This window comes from Myotis nattereri (assembly GCF_964212035.1).
Source record: "Myotis nattereri genome assembly, chromosome: 5".
Taxonomy (NCBI): domain Eukaryota; kingdom Metazoa; phylum Chordata; class Mammalia; order Chiroptera; family Vespertilionidae; genus Myotis; species Myotis nattereri.
In genome coordinates, this window is record NC_138080.1 from 44,390,647 (window position 1) to 44,411,095 (window position 20,449).

General features: G+C 38.7%; 1 protein-coding gene across 2 annotated transcripts in view; it reads left to right on the top strand.

Annotated features, from left to right (window-relative positions):
* LOC308520744 (uncharacterized protein) overlaps positions 1-20,449 on the top strand; it is a 90,965-nt gene that overhangs the window by 41,891 nt on the left and 28,625 nt on the right. The window contains exons 2-3 of one of the 2 annotated variants that reach the window (XM_081093458.1): positions 10,725-10,795; positions 16,748-16,942. The gene's annotated coding sequence lies outside the window, so the exon portion shown is untranslated. The remainder of the gene's footprint in view (positions 1-10,724; positions 10,796-16,747; positions 16,943-20,449) is intronic. The other variant, XM_081093457.1, reaches the window with a different exon arrangement.

The window sequence follows — 20,449 nt, forward strand, 5'->3', positions numbered from 1 at the left end:
ATGGGTTGGGGTGGGGGTGGTGGTGAGGGCATGAGTGTGGGGTGGGGGAGGGGGAGGGGATAGCATGGGGATAAGGACACATATGTAATATCTTAATCAATAAAATATATTAAAAAATAAGTTTTACAATTATAAATATGATGTATGGTGAATGATACTTAATATATATGAAGTTTTCTCATTTTTCAATGTATTTTAAAATGTGCTTCTATTATATTTAGGTGCTGGGCTTTGGGGTTAGCAAGATAAGACCAGGTTCTTTTTGTTGTTGTTTTTAATCCTCACCAGAGGATATTTTTTCCACTCCACTCATTTTTAGAAAGAGTGGAAGGGAGGAAGAGAGGAAGGGAGAGCAGGGGACAGGGTCGGGAGGGAGGGAAAGAGAGAGAGAGAGACATAATGTGTGAGAAACACATCGATTGGTTGCCTCCTGGACAGAGTATCTAAACTGCAACCCATGTGCCTGCCCTTTACCGAAAATCGAACCTGTGACCCTTTGACCCTTCGGTGCCTGGGGTGACACTCTGACCACTGAGCAATACCAGTCAGGGCAAGACCAGGTTCTTATATGCAAAGAGCTTACAGCCTAGTTGGGGAGAGAGACAAATAAAGCAGTAATTACAAACAAATTCTAAATATGCAAAAAGGAAACAGAGAAGACACTCCCTGGAGGGTTAGCTATTAATTCAGAGCACAGATGAATAAAAAATTACTTCTATTATAGAGGTTATATCTGACTTGTGTATTTTTGAGCACTGAATATTAGTTTCTTGATGTACATTGAATATTATTAATCTGAAATGTATGTGATATATAATTAAAATTTTAGTGACCATGAAACTAACTTTTTGAGGTTTTACTCAGAATAAAGTCCTCTACGCTTTCTTTTAAAAAAACATAATTATATTTGGCTACCATTTTTTGTTCTTTGTTGAGATGATAGCCATATATTTTAGAGTTCATTTTTTTGACTAAGCTATTTCCCTCCTTTTAAAAAATAATTGCTCCTTAGAAGCTGAGTAGGATTGTTTTACAATCTCTACTCAACCTCCTGTATCAGTGTTCAAGTGCAGATACAAGTGGCTTGAAATAGCTTTGATCTCTTTTATTCTGATCCTCTGATAATTGTCCCACTAATGTGGGGAAATAGCAGTAGCCACTGCTCTCGTGATAGGCATTTCAGAATTTTTTTTCTCCTAGGGCCTAAAGGGCATTGAGTTGAACTCAGAGCAGCTGCAGAATTATGGGATTTACAGTCTAGTACTACTATATTTTCATATATGACAATTTTGTCTCCAAATAATTTATTCCCTTTGTATAAACAGCAAGGATCATCTTTTTATCTTTGGCTCTGAATCTTACTAAAATCATTACATCTTAATTTTTATTAGATTCTACGATCTCTCTGCTCTTTTCTCTTAAACAGATCTCCTCATTGATATAAAGTTCTCACTTGGGCCTGAGTAACAGTAAATACAATAAACTTATCTTGTTTTGAACATTTGTGTTGAAGACCAGTTTTCCAGGATACTTAATAAAGACACTAAGGGAGAGTTTATTCAAGACAGTCTGCTGAAATATGGGAGAGAGATCAGGCTTAAACTCTGAGTTATGCAAAGTGAGAATTTACAGTCAAGGAGCAGGGTGGGATCAATGACTAGGAAATTACTAAGAGGAAACATCAAGATGAGGGGACTTCTTAGTGAAGACAGACCTGGGTGGTCAGGAACCTGAGGTTGGAGGTGAGAAATTTGATCTGATACTGAGGGTGGCCAGATATCAGGGTGAAGTCTTCTGGCTCATCTGACAGTAGGATTCTTAGGGAAATTGGACTCTACACAGACTGTGGAGATAGGAGCCTAAGTTAGAGTCAGTTAAGCAGAGGGCTCAGAGGAGCTGACTAAAGTGTGATCAAGGAGAGAAAGTTTCTCTTTTTTGAGCATTTATAAGGGCATTTAATATATCTGATAAAATATCTCACGTCCCATATCTGACAGCCGCATACTGAGCTAGATGTTTTAGATGCGCTGCATCAGGTAGTTGTTGCGATTCTTGTGATAAAGATGATAAGACTAGGGCTCAAAAAGGTTAAGTAAACTGTCCAAGGTTATGTAGCTAGGAAGTGGTGAAGCAAAATTTGGAAAATAATTTTCTTTTCTCTTTCACTTATAGTTTACATTCAATATTATTTTATATTAATTTCAGGTGCACAACATAGTGGTTAGATGATCATATACTTTGCAAAGTGTTCCCTCTGATATTTCCAGTATCCAGTTGGCACCTTGCATAATTATTACAATATTATTGACCATAGTCATTATGCTGTACTTTACATCCCCACGGATGATTCTGTAACTACCCATTTGTACTTCTCAATCCTTTTACTTTTTTTTTAATCTAGTCCCCCAACTCTCCTCCCCTCTGGCAACTATTAGTCTGTTGGGAACTAATTTCCCCATTCATTATTTCATTTGGCATATACTTATTGTATATGTATTATATCTCAGACCGGGGTGGGCAAACTTTTTGACTCGAGGGCCACAGTGGGTTCTTAAACTGGACCGGAGGGCCGGAACAAAAGCATGGATGGAGTGTTTGTGTGAACTAATATAAATTCAAAGTAAACATCATTACATAAAAGGGTACGGTCTTTTTTTTTTTTTAGTTTTATTCATTTCAAATGGGCCGGATCCGGCCCGCGGGCCGTAGTTTGCCCACGGCTGTCTCAGACACTGTTTTGAACAATGTAGAAATATAGGGATGAATAGAAAGTTATTCTCTCTCCTTTTAAAGAGGTGACAACAGAGTATGAGAATGGGGAACATCATTCAGGTAACCACATAAATAAAACTAAAATTTCATTTGTAATATATGTTATGAAAGGAACATGATAAATTTGTGTTAAGAGGACTAAATGTATTCTTAGCGAGGAATCATAGAAGGCTGTCTACAAAAAGCTCCTTAGGGTTTAGCTATAAGAAAGGGGTATATAGTGTGTTCAAGGCAAAGACATTATTATGGACTGAATTGTGTCTCCCCCAAATTCATATGCTGAACCCCTATCTCCCCAAAGAGATGGTATTGAAGATGGAGGTTTTTGGAGATAATTGGGTTTATATGAGATCATGAGGGTGGGGCCTTCATGATGTATTTAGTACCCTTATAAAAAGAGACACAAAAGAACTCTTTTTTTCCTCTTTACCTGCATGCACACAGAGGTTATATGAGCACATGGCAAGATGGAAGCTGCTCACAAGTCATGAAAAAGGTTCTCACCAGAAACTAACCATGCTGATACCATGACCTTGATCTCATTAGCCTCCAGAATTGAGAAAAAATGAATTTCTATTGTCTATGATATTTTACGATGGCAGCCTGAGCTGACTAGACAGGCATATATAAACAATGTATATGGGGAAATGACTGGGCTTGTTGGAAGAGAAAGAGGCCAGCCTGGTTCGTGTGCAGAGCATGATAGAGAGTGTGGCTTGAAATGGAGGCTGAGTATCAGGTAGGGCCAGTCCATGCACCGTCTGAGAGCCACTTCAGGAATATGGCTCTTTATACAGAGAGCATTGGGTGATCACTGAAGAGCTCATGACCTGACACATTTGCATTCTGGAAAGTTCACTCTGCCTAATGTGCAGATTAGGGGTGAGAGATGAGGACAGTGAGGAACTGGGCAAGAATGACTCCCAGGTTTGGACCTTTCACAGATCCATTTACTGGAGAAGGAATACTGAACAAGGAACAGGATTGGAGAGAAGGAAGGAAAATGTGAGGCAGTAATAGACCTCCAGGCTTGCCTTAATTGTATGCCTATGCATAAACTCTTATAGGCCAAACACATGAGTAGATTTCAGGTGGTTCGTTTTTAACATGTCAGTTTTAAGATAACCTGAAAACATTCAAGTGATGATTTCTAACAGTTATAGTGGTTTGGATTTAGAGGAGAGGTCTTGGACAAAGATATATATTTGGGGGCATTAGCTGCTAATAGAAATAGAAAAAAAAAATAGGAGAGTGTAGAATAACAACACAGGAGGGTCCAGGACCAAATAAACTCCATACTCTATATACTCTATACTCCATACTTGCCAAATAGAAGTCAATGGGTTGCAGAGCTCAGGAACGGACAAAGGAAGATCTCTGCTTTCCCCCCACCTCTTCCGTTCTAGCGGAGAACTACTGCTCCTGTGGCTCTTTGATAGAGCCTTCCATGTGGAGGTACTGGTGGGAGATTAGAAAGCAGGTGATGGGATGAATCTGGGTATTCCATCCTGTATTAGTTTCCTATTGTTGCTGTAACAAGTTGGCACAAATTTAGTTACTTAAAGTAAGATAACTTCATTATCTTACATTTTTGGTGGTGAAAAGTCTGAAAAAGGTCTCCCTGAGCTGAAATCAAGGTGTCAGCAAGGCTGTTTTCCTTCCAGAGAGTCGAAAGGAGAATTTGTTTCTTCGCCTTTTCCAGCTTCTAGAAACCTCCTGCATTCTTTGGATTGTGTTCCTTTCCTCATCATTGCAGCTAGAAGCACAGAATCTTCAATTACCTCCCTCTCATTTGGACCCTTGCTGCTGTCCTTACATCTTCTTCTCTGACTAATTCACTGCCTCTCTTATTAGGACCTTTGTGATTACATTGGGCCCATCCAGAAAATTGAGGATAATCTCCCCATCTCACGATCCTTAATTAAATCCACCAGCAGAGTACCTTCCGCTATGCACAGGATCTGGGGATTAGGAAGTGGACATCTGTAGGGGCCATTACTCTGCCTACCATGAATCACCTGTCACTCATCCATCCAAAGCACCATCTCCTGTCAGAAATCTCCTCCTGCTGAGGTTGGAGTTCCTGACATGTAGATTCCAAGACGGTGTCAGCTCCTGCCAGACAACCTTGGCTTTGAGCTTTGAGAACATGACGTCCTGTCATTGGCCCTTCAGGGGTAGTAGATGCTTCCTGATGCTGCTGATCTTGGGGTCATCTCGCTGTACCTCATTCGGCTTCTCCAGTCTTCCATTACAAAGGTTACCATAGACAACCTGTGAAAGGCCTCACATGGAGTCTATTTTCCTGGCTTGTTGGAACGTGACAGGTGAGAACTGATGGCAGCTTAAATTTGAGTAGTGATGGAGGTGGACACATTTGCTCACATTTCTAAGTAAAATAATAAAATCAAAATAATTAATTTTGGGGAAAGGTTCCTAGGTCAAAAATCTTGCCATATTCAATCATGTTACTTTTTAAAAGTGTTACTTATTCTTCAATGAGGAATCAGGGATATGTTGATTGTGTTTGTGGAAATTCGAGAAAAGAAGGCCACAACTTCCTCTCTTTCTTTTATAGGTAGTTGGGAAAGCATAATTAAAGATTCCATTAAGGGCTTTTTGTTATTTGTTTGTTTAAAGCAAGACTTAAATTTGAAGGATGAATTAAGACCAACAGTAAATATCCAAGGAAAGTGGCTTTTAATTTAAGGAAGAGATCTATAAATAGTAAATTTTAAAGAACACTAAAAATACCATGTGCCAAAGATAAATTTCAAAATTAATGAGCCAAGTATTTTATTTGGCATATGAGTAACAACAACAACAACAAAAAAGCATTCGACATATGTTAAGATGCTTTAAAAGAAAACTTTATTACAGCTGTTTTAACTTCATCCCGGAAACCTTTGCTTCTCTTCATCATCAGGATCTTGATGAGTATATTACCTGAGGTTATTAGGAAATGAACTCACTGAGACAATTTGGTGAAGCAGGTTCTGACCACTTGGGTTCAGTTCCAGCTCTACTGTCATTGACTGTATGATTTACAGTTGTTTAAGCATTCTGAGCCTTGGTGCTCATTAATAGCACAGGATCAATTTAACTTAATTTAGAAAATTGTTTGGGGATTAATGTAAAGTGTCTAATTCTTAGGAGGTGGGCAAAAACATCAGAGATATTATTTGCATGATTTTCTGATAGAAAATTCCAGTATTAAAGCTAAAGGCTGATTCCTTAAGTCCCCTTGCATTCTCTATCTAGCATTCTCTTTGTGAATTTGCCCATTAAACATTCTAATAGAAAGGTAGAGTAGAAAAATAGATAAATATGTATGGATTTTAGGGAAGAGATCCAGGTGGAAAATATACATTGGACAGTAATCATCACAAGGATGGTATTTAAAACTATGAGACTAGATAAGCATGGAAATGAGTATATATTGAAGTAAAAATATTTTAAGAACTAAGCTTAGCAGATTGTGGACCAAGATGGTTACATAAGAGGCTCCTGAACTTCCCTCCTGCCAAGAATTCACAGAGCGAAGATAGATCCATGGGAGATCTATCTGAGAGATGCAGACACTAGCTGAGTTGCACCACAACTAACGGAATACCCACCTCACACAGGTAGGACAGGCTGAATCTGGTCTTACTACAGGATTTCACCTATCAAACATACTTTTGTTGTTGTTGTTAATCCTCACCGGAGGATATTTTTCCATTGATTTTTAAAGAGAGTGGAAGGGAGGGGGAGAGACAGAGATAGAGAAACATCTTTGTGAGAGAGATATCAATTGATTGCCTCCCACACACATCCTAACTAGGGGCCGGGGATTCAGCCTACCCTGAGCCAAATTGGCTAGGGCTCAAACATATTCTTATGATTCCAGAATTTATTTTTTCATCTCTGTCTTAGAAGATATCATTGTCAATCTGTATTTTTTTGGCACTTCTAGTGAAACATATCATTGTTTTTCCCCAAAACCCGTATTTTTTTTCTTTAGTATCTAGATGGATTTACCATCCATCCACTCACCCAAGCAAGAAAGGATGCTATCATCTTGAATATACCTCCTTTTCACTGACACCATATTTCAGTCTGCCCTGCCCTCATAAAACTGATTAATTCACTTAGAAACAATCCCCATTATCACTGTTTTCTGCTATCTCTCCATCTTATTGGCATTCTTTAGAAAAAGCTCTAATCAGCTTTTATATGCACCTTGTCTTAGGCAAACACAAATTTTAAAAGGCCAATGGTACTATTCAAATATGTTAGTATAATTACTTTCTTTTTCCACCATGAACTGGCCACCCAAGAGCAGAACTAAGTAAGTCAACACTAAATAAATCAAAGCAATATCATTAAATAGTATTATTATAGAAATAATAGAGATGATGTATTCCTTTTACTTGTCAATCCTTTGGGTGGTAAATATAAGGACAAGAGTATACAAGTTTGAGACCCTACCGGTATGTCTATCATTTAATTCCTTGTTGATATGAACTTACTTCTTTAAGAAGTTATTTCCATGAAATCATCAGTTCCAGATTTAGAATTAAGGGAAGTAAACTGAGATAGGTATTATGACTGGAAACGAGGTGATTTATAGTTTTACTGAATATTTAGAAATGCCATTCTCTCTAAAACTAATTTTTTTAATCTAATGCTTTATGAAGATTAAATAAAAGCAGCACTCAGAACGACATGCACCAAAGAACTGTGCAAACATTTCCTTAGTGTTGGCACTAGGAGCACTTACTTTTTTCAAAACATTCAAGGTTGGCGTCATTGGGAATAACTGGAAAGGCTAGAAGGTTTCAGAATGTGGCTTCAGATTTCACTCCTCATTACCTTGAAATAAAATCAAACATTGCATGAAATGTTCTCACAAATGGACCTTTTAACATTCTGAATTAAAAGCATATAATCTGAGGCTAGAAACTGGCTTTGACATACTTATTCCAGGAAAATAATTGGCTTATTCTCATTACAAATCTAGAACCCAATTTAAAATGCAGAGAATTTAAACTTCATTACAAGAATCAAAATTTTCTATGGAATTGTTCGTCTTTGTTGCTGTATTAAATAAAAGTGTGTCCCTAAAGTATAGTCTCTGGGAAAATTGGAATCCAATGTTAGATGGTACCTTAGTGGCATTCGTTATTGAATACTAGAGGTAGATTGAAAAGGATGCCCATATAGAGGCATAATACAAAGCATTCATGCATAGATTTGAGAAAGAATGAGATATTAAGGAATAAAACAATTTTAGTTTATTTTTCAGCCTCTTATTTTCTCTAAATTTTATTTTAAATAAGATTGATCAGACATTCCAGAATAACAATATAACTTTTTATATTTGTAGATTTAATTGTAACACCTAATCCCCAGAGCCTGTGAATGTTACTTTATATGACCAAAGGTCTCTGCACATGTGATCTTGGATAATCTAAATTAAGATTATCCTGGATTATCCGGGTGGGTCTGTAATCATGTCAGTCTTTATAAGAGGGAGGAAGGAGAGTCAGTAAAGGGAGAAGGTGACGTGAAGACGGAAACAGACATTGGAGGAAGGGAGGGGCCAAGAGCCAAAGAATGCAGCAACCTGAAGGAGCTGGAAGAGGCAAGGAACACATTCTTCTCAGGATCCTGCAGAAGGTCCTAGCACTGTCACCTGGACTTTAAGTCCCAGAAGACTTAGTTCCAACTTCTCACCGTCAGAAAATTGTAGCAATTTGTGATAGGAAATTAGCAAAGTATCTATTACTTTTAGATCATAAAAATGTTATTTTACTATAAATAAAAGTAAGAAGTTTTCTATACTTTTCAAGTAATTTTTATTAAATTGAAAAATTTATGGAAGTCTCTCCACATGTATGTACCTGTTGTCAATTTGACCTACAATTTAAGATTCACTGGAGAAAATGGTCAAACTGTCCTTCCTACTCTAACACAAATTGATAAATTATTTAATTTATTTTTGTTGTTGTTGCTGTTAATCCTCACCTGAGATATTTTTCCCTTGAGTTTTAGAGTGGAAGGGAGGGGGAGAAATAGATAGAGGGAGAAACATTGATGTGAGAGAGACACATTGATAGGTTGCCTCCTGAATCTGGGCTAGGATCAAACCTGCAACCGAGGTATGTGCCATTGACCAGGAATCGAACCCAGTACCCTTCAGTCTGCAGGCTGATGTTCTAACCACTGAGCCTAACCAGTTAGGGCCAAATAAGTTTTTAAAGATAAAAGAAACAGTATGGCCCAATAACTTGCCATCAAAGTAGTCTTCATAGAACCATAGAACACTAACTTTTTATATCTTAACATCAACAACAACAACAAAATTATTATCATGGGTCATGTTTATAAATGTATGTAGTTCAGTATTTGTCAGTTCTCAAATTCTTTGTTTAATGTAATAGGATGTATATTGTTCTTCCTTTATGACCCACATCCCTTTGAAAAGGAAAATGGGGTGAGGCGGGGTGCGGGGTGGGCTTGCAACCTAGTTCAGTATCTGGTAAAACTGTAGTCTTACTTCCCCACCACAGCTGACTTGGGCGGAGCTGCGGAGCATGCCCCCAAGGCCCCGCTATAGCTGACTTGGGTGTGGCTTCGGGGACCCTCAGGGCCCTCCACAGGAGGAGATATATAGGTCAGAGCCTCCCCACGAGTTCAGTTCAGGCTTTGGATCCAGAATTCCCCTAGACTAGCAGATCTGCAAAGTAAAGGTTAAACTTTCCTCCCTCAGAGTGCTGGCTGATCATTCTCCCGTGCATTCTGCCACACCTTCACAATCTGTGTTAGAAAGTCCTTCTTCTGCTATCTCTTCTGTGATAGGAGATGTTTGGTGTAGATTCATCTCAACATGTCCCACTGAAATCAGAACCTCCATCCTTGTGTTAAGCCCTCTCTCTATTATTGCTTACAGAATATTTATTGGATGGCAAGAACTCTAAGTCTCAAGAGATCCAAATTTCAGTGTGATTTTTCCCTGCGAGAATTTAGAGTCCTTGTTTCATATACAACATCTCTTTAGTTCCATATCTAAAAAATAGAAATGTGAACTAAATAGGTTTAAGATACCTTCAAGTTCTAAATTTGATTTGTAAGTAGCCCTTCTTTTGACACTGTTGACATTCTTCTGGAAGCCTTTCTGGACAGACTCTTTCTTACTAGCCTTCCCATTGCTTTGAATGTGCTTATCTTTAAACAAAGAAATGGATTCTGTGTATATATTTATCATTTGTAATTGTCTGTGTTTAGTCTCTCCTGTGAGAGCTGGTACCAAAATTATAAGCTTTTATTCTCCTCCTAGCATTTGAGTAAGCACCGCTTGCCTTGAAAGGCTAATTTGTTAGTTCTTTCTTTCTTTTCTTTTTTAACTAAAGAAAGTTTTCTCTAACTTGTCGCCAGGAGAATTTCATATTTCAGATGGCAGAAATACAAAACACGTATTTTCTGAGAGCAGCTTCACTCCTTTATCAGAGGCTTCATTTTTGCACGGCACTGTTCACAGATGTTTCAGTACTCAGGTTGACTGGAGAAGGCTCTGGTCCCCGGTCCCTGCTCCCAACGCTTGTAACCTAATGGTCCCAGCAGCGCGACAAGCAGTGCAGTAGAGTCTGCAGCTGGAGCTTCCTGAGAGCTGAAAGCTGCCTCCACGCTTTTCCTTTCACTGATGGAAAAATAAACAGCACTTTCTAGCCTGGTGAAGGCAAAACCTGTTTTTCCAGAAATAGTATACCCTGACTAATTTTCATTACAGTTTTCATTATAAAATGTGCGTGTGTGAATTGTTGGAACAGTTAGCTTACTGTTTAAACATATGATCACTTCAGATTATACAAAGGATTTTATATATGTATCTCAACATTTTGTCCAGGACCTCTGAATGTCACTTACTTTCTAGAGATATGTGGGTCTAATTCTCTTGTTTTTCTACTCAGATTGCCTGAAGAAAAGCCAAAGAAATTGTCTTAATTGCTCCTGAGGGCAATGATGGATGAAGAAAAGACAGGTAAGGAGAAAAAGAGATAAAAGAAATAATGTGAGGAAAAAAGGGAGAGATTTGTAACTACTTAAGAATATGTGGTAAGAATGATACAAGGAGGACATAATCCTGTGAAAATAAATGCATTCTGGTAGTCCCAATAATGGGTAGAAGAACATAAATATTATTCAATCCTAGGGAACTGAATAAGATAATTGCAGGAAACGACCACTTTCTGGAAAGCTCTTATATTCTTGGGAATAAATGTCTTACAGCAATTTGAGATATATTTTCAACTGATGAGGTTTATAATCCTGCTTCTTTCACAAATGTACCTATAGATCCATGTTGGCGATTTTGACACTGATCAAATAAACAATTGTTATTATTTTAACCTCATGAAGTAAATACCCATAGTAAGCTTTTAGATAATCCAAAGTTGCATGGATTAGAAGTACATTTAACTTCCCCCCCAAAAGGACATTTTGAGGGCATTGTGTTGATACCAATTAATCTTTTAGAAGTGAGGAAAGGACACCTTAATTTCTCTCCCTAGAAACTCAACTCAGTGACCCAGTCTCATGGGGATTTAAGAAAGTTAACTTGTAGACATCACAGAAGCCTAATCAGATAAAAATCCAGTGATTTGGGATTCCTCAGTTTCAAAGTCATTATACAAGACAAAAGGCAGATCATGGTTATTAAATTAAATGTAACCACTCTAATGGAGAAACATAACCACAGCAAAGAAAAGAATGATCAGAAGCTTCATTTTGTGGTTTCAGAATTATTTTTAACAAGAACATCAAAATACATTTAAGACAAACAAACATGGAACCAAAGAGAACTTTCAATCGATACTTAAGACATCTCTCATAGGGTACTGGTATTATGATTGAGGACTTATTCTCTTACAAACTTTCATTTCAAGTTACGTTTGTGAATGACTATCATCTTTTTCCTTTAGCTTATTATTTAGAAGCAATTCCCTATTGGATATAAGTATCCTTTCTTACCATATCTCCTCTGTCAGCACCAGAAACCTAAGACAATATTTTGGGGGCAATTTGGTCACTTGCAACAAGACTAACATTAGAATTTTTATTTTTTTATTTTTTGTATTTTAAGTCAAAAAGAACCTGGCTATGTTTCCACTTGGGGTCTTTGTCTTGCTTGCTGAAGCTATAGAAAATAATAACTCTCCTAGTGACTGCCCTTCAGACATTTGAGGGCAGTGGTTCTTTACCTTCAAATTAAATCCACTCATGTAGATTAGATTAAGCATCCCTATTTCTTTCCATCCTTCCCCATTTGGGAATTTTCCAAATTGTCTATGTCTCTCTTTAGAGAACAGCCCACTTAACAGGGCTCTAAACAATAGATGGAACTGTCAATTTAAGCCTAAACATTGATGACTAAAGCTTGCAATCACATTTGGGGTTTTCTGGAGAGCTTCTTCATTAGAGTAATTTATTTTAAACATAGAATAAAATGTCTCCAGTTCTTTGTCACAAACCCCACTCTGTATTTATGCAGAAGTTTCTGTGGACTACATTAAGTGTTATATATTCATCTATGAATTCTCCTTAATTCCATCTTCCTCTTCAGCTATCATTTCAAGCTGTTTATTCAGTGATGGTGAATCTGCAATTTACTTCCGACTATGTATTACAGTGAAAATCACAAATCTTCCTGTGGATTAACAGTAGGAGATCATTATTCTTGATTTCTTTGGCCCTCAATGGAGATTAGTGCGCTGTTGGTGCCAGCAAGTGTTAGGCAACATTAAAAAATCTGTTTTAATTATTGAAAATATTTGGATAAATACTAAAATAATTGCACAATGTTGAAATTGAATCTATCAATATCTATAAACATAATAAGTATTTGTTTTAGTTTTTTAAGCCTTTTCTTTTGTGTTTTTATGGGATTTTAGAATAATTATTATTCCTCATTATTTTTATGAATTTGTCTTGCTGGTCTGATGCCAAAAACTGAATTATATACTGTAGAATCACGGATGGCTCTGCTGGGCCCTGACTCATGCCCTAAATTAAGAGATGGTTCTGACTGTTTTCTCAAGGGTAAATTCTGCTTCTACATCTGAGCTACAAATTAAGACACTGAGGTTAAAAAAGATGCTAGGGTCTGAAGAGCATGTTCAAGGGCGGAAGTGTAGAAGAGACAAGCTGTTGTTGATAGATCCAAAATGCAAATGTTGATAGATGCAAATGCTGGCCTACAGGCAATATGCCCTTCCCAGGAAAAACGTGCAGAAAAAAAATCCTCTGGGATTCAGGCAGACCCTAGGGAAAAACTGCAGCTTATGGCTTGCCCTGGCCAGTGTTAGAACAGTGGTTAGAGCATTGGCCCCTACACTGAAGGGTCTTAGGTTAGATTCCTGGTCAAGGTCATGTACCTGGGTTGCAGGTTGGATCCTCAGCCCCAGGTCTGGGCATGTGAGGGAGGCAACCAATCTCTCTCTCTCACCCCCTCCCCCCATCTTTCTCTCTCTCCCCTTGCTCCATCTCTTCAACTCTCTCAAAAATCAATGAGAAAAATATCCTCCAGTAAGGATTAACAAAAATAAATAAATAAATAAATAAATCCTAATATATAAAAACCCTGGGTCCATCACGACCAGATCGACCAACCGGAAGTCAGTCCTGCAGTCAGCTGCGGCTGCAGGTGTGGTGTCCCAGCACTGACTGCTGAGGGGACTGTGAATCAGGCCTGGAGAGATGTCTGAAGAGAGAAGCAGCGTCTGATTTGTAGCCTGTGTGACAGCTGTTGATCAGCACTTGCCTCTCTCTTTCTCTCAGGGCCGGGCCAGCAGCTGCTCCTCCATTTCTCTCCAGGCCTCCACCAGGGCTGCTGATCAGCCCCACTTTTCTGATCAGGCCTGTTGATAGGCCCACAGATGCTGACTGGCATAGAAACCAACCAATCAGAAACAAATCTGGGTGAAGTGTGAAGAGCCAATGGCTGCCTAGGAAGCAGAGCTTTTGATGATGAATGGCATAGAAACTGACCAATCATAACCAAATCTGGGTCAACTGTGAGGAGCCAATGGCTGCCTAGGAGGTGGAGCTTTTGACTCTGGCATAGAAACCGACCAATCAGAACCAAATTGGTGGGCAGAGGAGAGCAGTTGGGGGTGAGATCAGGCCTGCAGGGCAGGGCTGTTGGGAGCAATATCAGACTAGCAGGGGAAGGCTGTTGGGGGCAAGATCAGGCTGGCAGGAGAGGGCAGTTGGGAGCAACCAGGCTGGCAGGGGAAGGCTGTTGGGGGCAAGATCAGGCTGGCAGGAGAGGGCAGTTGGGAGCAACCAGGCTGGCAGGGGAGGGCAGTTAGGGGTGAGATCAGGCTGGCAGGGGAGGGCAGTTAGGGGTGAGATCAGGCTGGCAGGGGAGGGCAGTTGGGGGCAAGGTCAGGCCAGCAGGGGAGGACAGTTAGGGGCAATCAGGCAGGCAGGCAGAGGGGTTAGGGCAGGGGTGGGCAAACTTTTTGACTCGAGGGCCACAATGGGTTCTTAAACTGGACCAGAGGGCTGGAACAAAAGCATGGATGGAGTGTTTGTGTGAACTAATATAAATTCAAAGTAAACATCATTCCATAAAAGGGTACGGTTTTTTTTTTTTTTTAGTTTTATTCATTTCAAATGGGCTGGATCTGGCCCGCGGGCCGTAGTTTGCCCACGGCTGGGTTAGGGGCAATCAGGAAGGCAGGCAGAGGCAGTTAGGGGCGATCAGGCAGGCAGGCAGGTGTGTGGTTAGGAGTCAGCAGTCCCAGATTGTGAGAGGGATGTCTGATTGCTGGCAGTTGGACATCTCCCAAGGGGTCCCCGATTGGAGAGGATGCAGGCTGGGCTGAGGGAATGCCCGCCCCCTCTGTGCATGAATTTCATGCACCTGGCCACTAGTAAATAAATAAATATGTCTTGATTTTAGTCACGCTAATGAAAACATCTTACCTATAGGTTTGATTTACTTTCTTCTGCTTTTGTCTGAGAATTCAAAAGCTATTGTTTGAAAACCAAATTTTATCCACTGTTTTTTGTATTCAAGCATCTCTGTGCTTATAATTTTGTCCTCCCTTTCTGGGTCCAAGCATTTTCACAACAGTCTCTCCAGCTTTTTTGTCCTCTAACAGATGAATACAAGAGGTTTGTTTGAAAGGACTTGTTGAAAAATGTTAGCTGTCTTAATACAATATCATTGAAGACTCAGTTTACTGTCAAAATTGCACTCTGATCCATTTATTTAGGTGTTTTTATGTTTTGTTATTGCTTTTTGATTTTTGTTTCTCTGTGATATGAAAAAATTAATTTACCCCTTTTAAAAATTAAAGAAATATTTTATCTGACCTAGAGCTTTGCTAATGTTTAAATAAATGTGATACTATTTAAAAATATTTGATGGAAGGAAAACACCTTTTCCTTGGAAGGAGGAGAACAATAAGATTACTCGAAGTGATTAATAACTAGGACAGTGACTGTGCATGTTGATGGTGGATAGGAGCCAAACATTGATGTGACTCTCCTTGGGAAATAGAAATGCGCATGGCTTTCTGACACTTTTTAGTAGGATAAAAAAGAGAGAAGATCTGCCTGCTAGGGTTGAAGTCCAAAAATAGTAGAGCCAGTGATTGCCTTTGGAATGAGTTTTCTAATACATGCTTAAGAATAAGCTAAAAGTTATTTCTTTCCAAGTCTTGAGAGAAAAAATAAATTAGACACAAATTGGTGACAAGTGACAGTGTGTAAAAGCTACTTAATTATAACTGTGTAATTTCTAAGACTGATTTTCAAGGTACCTCTATCCTTCTAGTGTTTTTCATCAACCAAAATGCTTTTCCCCTTAGTACATATTTTGTCCATATTTCAAAAGCAGGACCAGACAGCAGTGTGTATGACTTGATCTCAACCCATATTGGCTTGTCCGTTCCAGGTTTCCAGAAGAAAGTTTCTGTCCTTGACTATAAGTAGATGAAGTTCTTTATAGAATCCCTAGCCTTCCTTTTCTCATGATATGATTCCTAAAAGGCAAGGATGACTGTGGTTGCACTTGACTTGTGTGAGTATGATCTTAATCACTGTTGAGGTTCTCCATAGGGAACAGAAATGACCGTGGTTACCTGACTAGTAGATGCAAGTACTTCCTGGGTCCTCTCTCTGTGATGGTCCTCAGTGCCCCGCTTAGGACACCCTTTCTCAATACAAACTACCCAGGGACCAGTTGATAAAGTAAATCTGAATGACGAGTCAAGCTCTTGGGGAGTGGATGAACTTTTTATCTGTATATAATCGAATTCCTATTAACTTTAAGTCATTGTGTATCAGGCTGGGGATATTTCTAAAGCTGATGGGTCTCCCGCTCACAGTGACACTCCTGGAAAACAGCTCTCTAGAAGTATATGATTCAGTCCTACACATTCCCATGATGAGAGACTGGTTCCTTTGGCCTGTCAAATGTCCCTAAGCCACATCAATTATGTAATCTTTAGAGAATTCTCTTGGAGAGTGAAGTCTATTCTGTTCTCCACTATTTCAGTGTATTGATTTATCAGTTTAACCTAAATAAGTAGTGGTTCTTAACTTTTCTGAGTGATGGACTTATTTTTAAGGATCTGGTGGAAATTATAGCTATTTTCTTTGGGAAAAGTATACATAACACACATAGAAAATATTGTACTAAATTTCACATTATCGTGAGCTACCTAGAATATATCCATGACATGAAAAACAGTAACAACAACAAAAACTATGCCACAGATATTTCAGAGGCATGGATTGCTGTGTCTAGAAAAGAAAGTTCTGAGAAGTTTCTCTCCTGGGAAATGGAGGACTGATGTTTACCTATAAATCAGTGCTGGCTGTCCACCATAAGCTCCTGTTTTGACTCTTGGGCATCTATTCTGTTAGGACCGTGCCTGTACCTTCCTATTGTTAGGTGTGTTAACTTTGCCCTTGTATACAGGGAACATCTTTCTATGAACATGGCTGGAGAGAAAGGCCAAGGATGAGAGAACATGATGGGCATCATGGAAGATGGAGAGGAAATTAAAGAGCATGTCACTAAGTCTACTGGGAAATTGCACTGAGATCCGGCTTCACAGCTGCGACTCACTCTCAGAAGAAACATGCACCAAAAATGTTGGGCTTCAGGTCCCAGGTGGGCTATGTTGATTGCAAAATGGCCCCAGTTCCCTACCCCATTCCCATTTCCTTCTGTATTCATAATCGTTGCAATGTAATTTTTCAGCCTTTCCAATCATGAACTGGAATCTATTTCTACACTCCTTAATCTGGCTTAGGTTTATAACTTGCTTTGGCCATTTGAATATGGAAGAAGTGACAGTGTGCCAATTTTGAGGCTGAACCTCATCTCCCCACCTCCACTTTCTCTCTCTCCTTCTCTCTCTCTCTCTCTCTCTCTCTCTCTCTCTCTCTCTCTCTCTCTTTCTCTCTTCTGTCCCTGACAAAAAAATATCTTCAGGCTAACCTGTTGGAAGATGAGACCTGGTTAGATATACCCTCAATATATAAGAACATCCATCTGAGATCAGAAAAGATACCTAGTTGACCTGAAATTGACAATAGTTAAATGAATAAACTTTGTTGAATCTAGTTTAGATTCCTAGAACCACCCAGACAACCTATAGACACAAGAGAAAAAAATAAATGTCTATTATGGCAGACCTCTAAGGTTTACTGGTTGTTTGTTATGCAGCATTATTACAGACTTAGGTAACTCATACATTAGGCTAGTTGAATATGGATCTAAACATGCAAGAGGATCTTAAAATTGACTCATCTTCCCTACAAATTTTGATGTCAGAATGATGTGATATGGAAAATAGGGAATATCTCCCCTAGAAATGCAGTCCCAGGTATGGCAAACTCCAGCATAACATTTATTGAAAATTATTTTTTTCAGGAATTACATTAGGCCTTGAGAGTATAGTAAGAAGCATAGTTCTAAAAGAGGTCATCTTCTGGTGGACCTGGACTTGAATTTACTTCCGACATGCACTATTCATTTACTTAAACCAATTGGCACACTTCACATATTTGGGTATCCTCTATTCCCAACTAGAATCACTTGACTGGACTTTTTGGAATGATTCTTATTGGCAGCAATGCTGAATAGGAACTTAATTTTAGGAGTATGACCTCTTCAGAATCTTTACTCTTAACCCCAAAGTGAACTCCACCAAATTTTTCTGGGCTATGATTTATTTAAATTTTACTAGTTCTTATCTTCTTCCAGAGTTTAGGCCCTTTGGTAGGTATGATTCATTGAGGTCAAATGTTGTTGCTTCCAAAACACAAGACTCCTGGGTGGAAGAAACGGAAACACTTAGTGCCAAGTTTTCTGATCTTTGATCCAATGCTCTGTCTCAGTTACATGATTTAGGAGGAATTATTTGACCTCTTTGATCTGGTTTTCTCATTGGAGACATTTTGTTGATGATGATTTGATTGCCTCATACAAAAACAATGCTGTTGAGAACTTTAAAAGTTCTGTTTCGCTATAAACAATGATGTTCATTTCTCTTAAGTTGAGATTTTTTTTTGATCTGCCGAAGCAAATGGTACAAGGCAGCTGCATTGACTGTCCGGCTCTCACATTAAGTAAAGTTGTTAAACACACAGCCACAGACATACACATACACAGAGACGAAACTCTGCTTACCACCAAGCACACCTACAGTCATTTTAAAATTACATTGTTTTCATCTTATTTTTTGTGAATGTGAGAAGAAGCCTAGAGGACTTCAGTTTCCTTGGATCCCTCAATAGAAGATGAGACCTCTGGGAGAACGTGCACCCACAGCCACTGCTCACACACAAAAAAGAGGCTGCCTTGGTCTATCACTGTTGTGAACTTCTTACATATAGAATAAAGTTCATTTACAAGTTTAAAATGGCATAGACAGGCAGTGAGTATGTTGAAATATTGCTTTGTCTCTGGTTGTAAATTATTAATATGAAAGCGGGAACAGTAATAAATCTGGTTTATTAGTCTGGGCTCTCCAGAGAAACAGAACCAATAGGAGATTTATTGTAGGAATTGGTTCCCATGATTAAGAAGGTCAGCAAATCTCAAGATCTGCTTTCTGTAAGGTGGAGAACCAGCAAAGTCCTTGGTGCAAGTCAAAAAGTCTGAAAACAAGGTGACCCATGTTCAGAGACAGGGAACATAGATGTCTCAGCTCAAGGAGAAAGAGCTAATTTGCTCTTCCTCTGCCTTTTTCTTCTCCATAAGCCCTCAATGGACTGGGTGATGTCCATCCACATCAGTGAGAGTGATCTTCCTTATTCAGTCTACTGTTCAAACACTGATCTCTTCTGGAAACACCACCACAGACACACCAAGAAACAATGCTTTACTAGCTATCTGGCTATCCCTTAGCCTAGTCAAGTTGACACATAAAATTAACCATCACCCTACGTTCTGTTTTGGTCCTGGAAAATGAACAAGCTTATCCTGTCCTAGATTTCTCATCTGCAGTATGGATTAGGCAAGTCATTACTGTTTTTTTGTTATAGTTGTTTTTTTTGAACTAAATACCTATACATTGCTAGAAAGTGCCAGGCTTTTGATCTTTATCTGGTATTTTTTTTTTTTTTTCATTTTTGTCTTGAATTAAAGTTAAACAGTATTACTTAAGGGTTTTCCCCCATTGTGGTACTTTACAACATTAAAGAGAATAAAGGACATGCAAAAGAGTATGTGAAGTCCTTACTTAATCTAGATAAACTCAGTACCTTGGCAAATGTCATTTTCATATAACCTTTCTTACTGAAGAAATAAACCAATTAAAAATTTACCAGATGTTATTGACATGTAAATTTGACTTCATTTTAATTGCAGATCATTTGTTTCTGGATACTGATTTCTTTAGCGTTTAGGTTTCATTCTGTTTTATTGTTCATGAATTACCTGATTTTGTGCATCATATCATAACATACATAGAACCCACGGTCAAATATCAGAATCTGTATTCTCTGAACATTAGAGAAAAGTCCACAGCTCTATACATAATGGTTTGTTGTGAATTTATAGTCTTCAAACTTAGCTGAGCACTTAGCACAGCTTACCAATTCTGGGGAGTTGGGCAGAATATTTGAAAGTTTGACTACCCTAAAATAGTTGAGAAGTTTAGTATTTAATGTAGGGTCTGAGGAAGAGTGGACTTGCAAAAATTTTAGCTTGAGCTCTGGCCAGTATGGTTCAGTTGGTTGAGCGTTACCCTGTGCACCAAAATGCCGCCAGTTCAATTCCTGGTCAGGGCAGTTTTCATCCCCACCAGATATTGTGTTTAAAGGTTTTTGTGGCCTGTTCCTTTCTTAGAATTTTGCAGATTACAACCCCAGCTTTTTTTCTTCCTGTATTTAAACTTGTCTTGGTTTTTAAAATCTTTTTTTGTTTTATAAATTGAGCTCCTGAGCTTAACAGTCTGGATTATAAATTTTGGACAATTTTCTTGAATTCTAAACTACTTTGTTTACAAAGTTTGTGTGGGTTGCACTTTCTAATTCTGCATTTTGGATCACATAGAATCTTGTCCACATGCTGACAATCTGAATATCTGGTTAAGTACGTAGGGGATAAGTTCAAAGGAGGATGAAGGGATGGGTTTGGAGCGGTTGGGAGAGAAACTTATTTAACCAA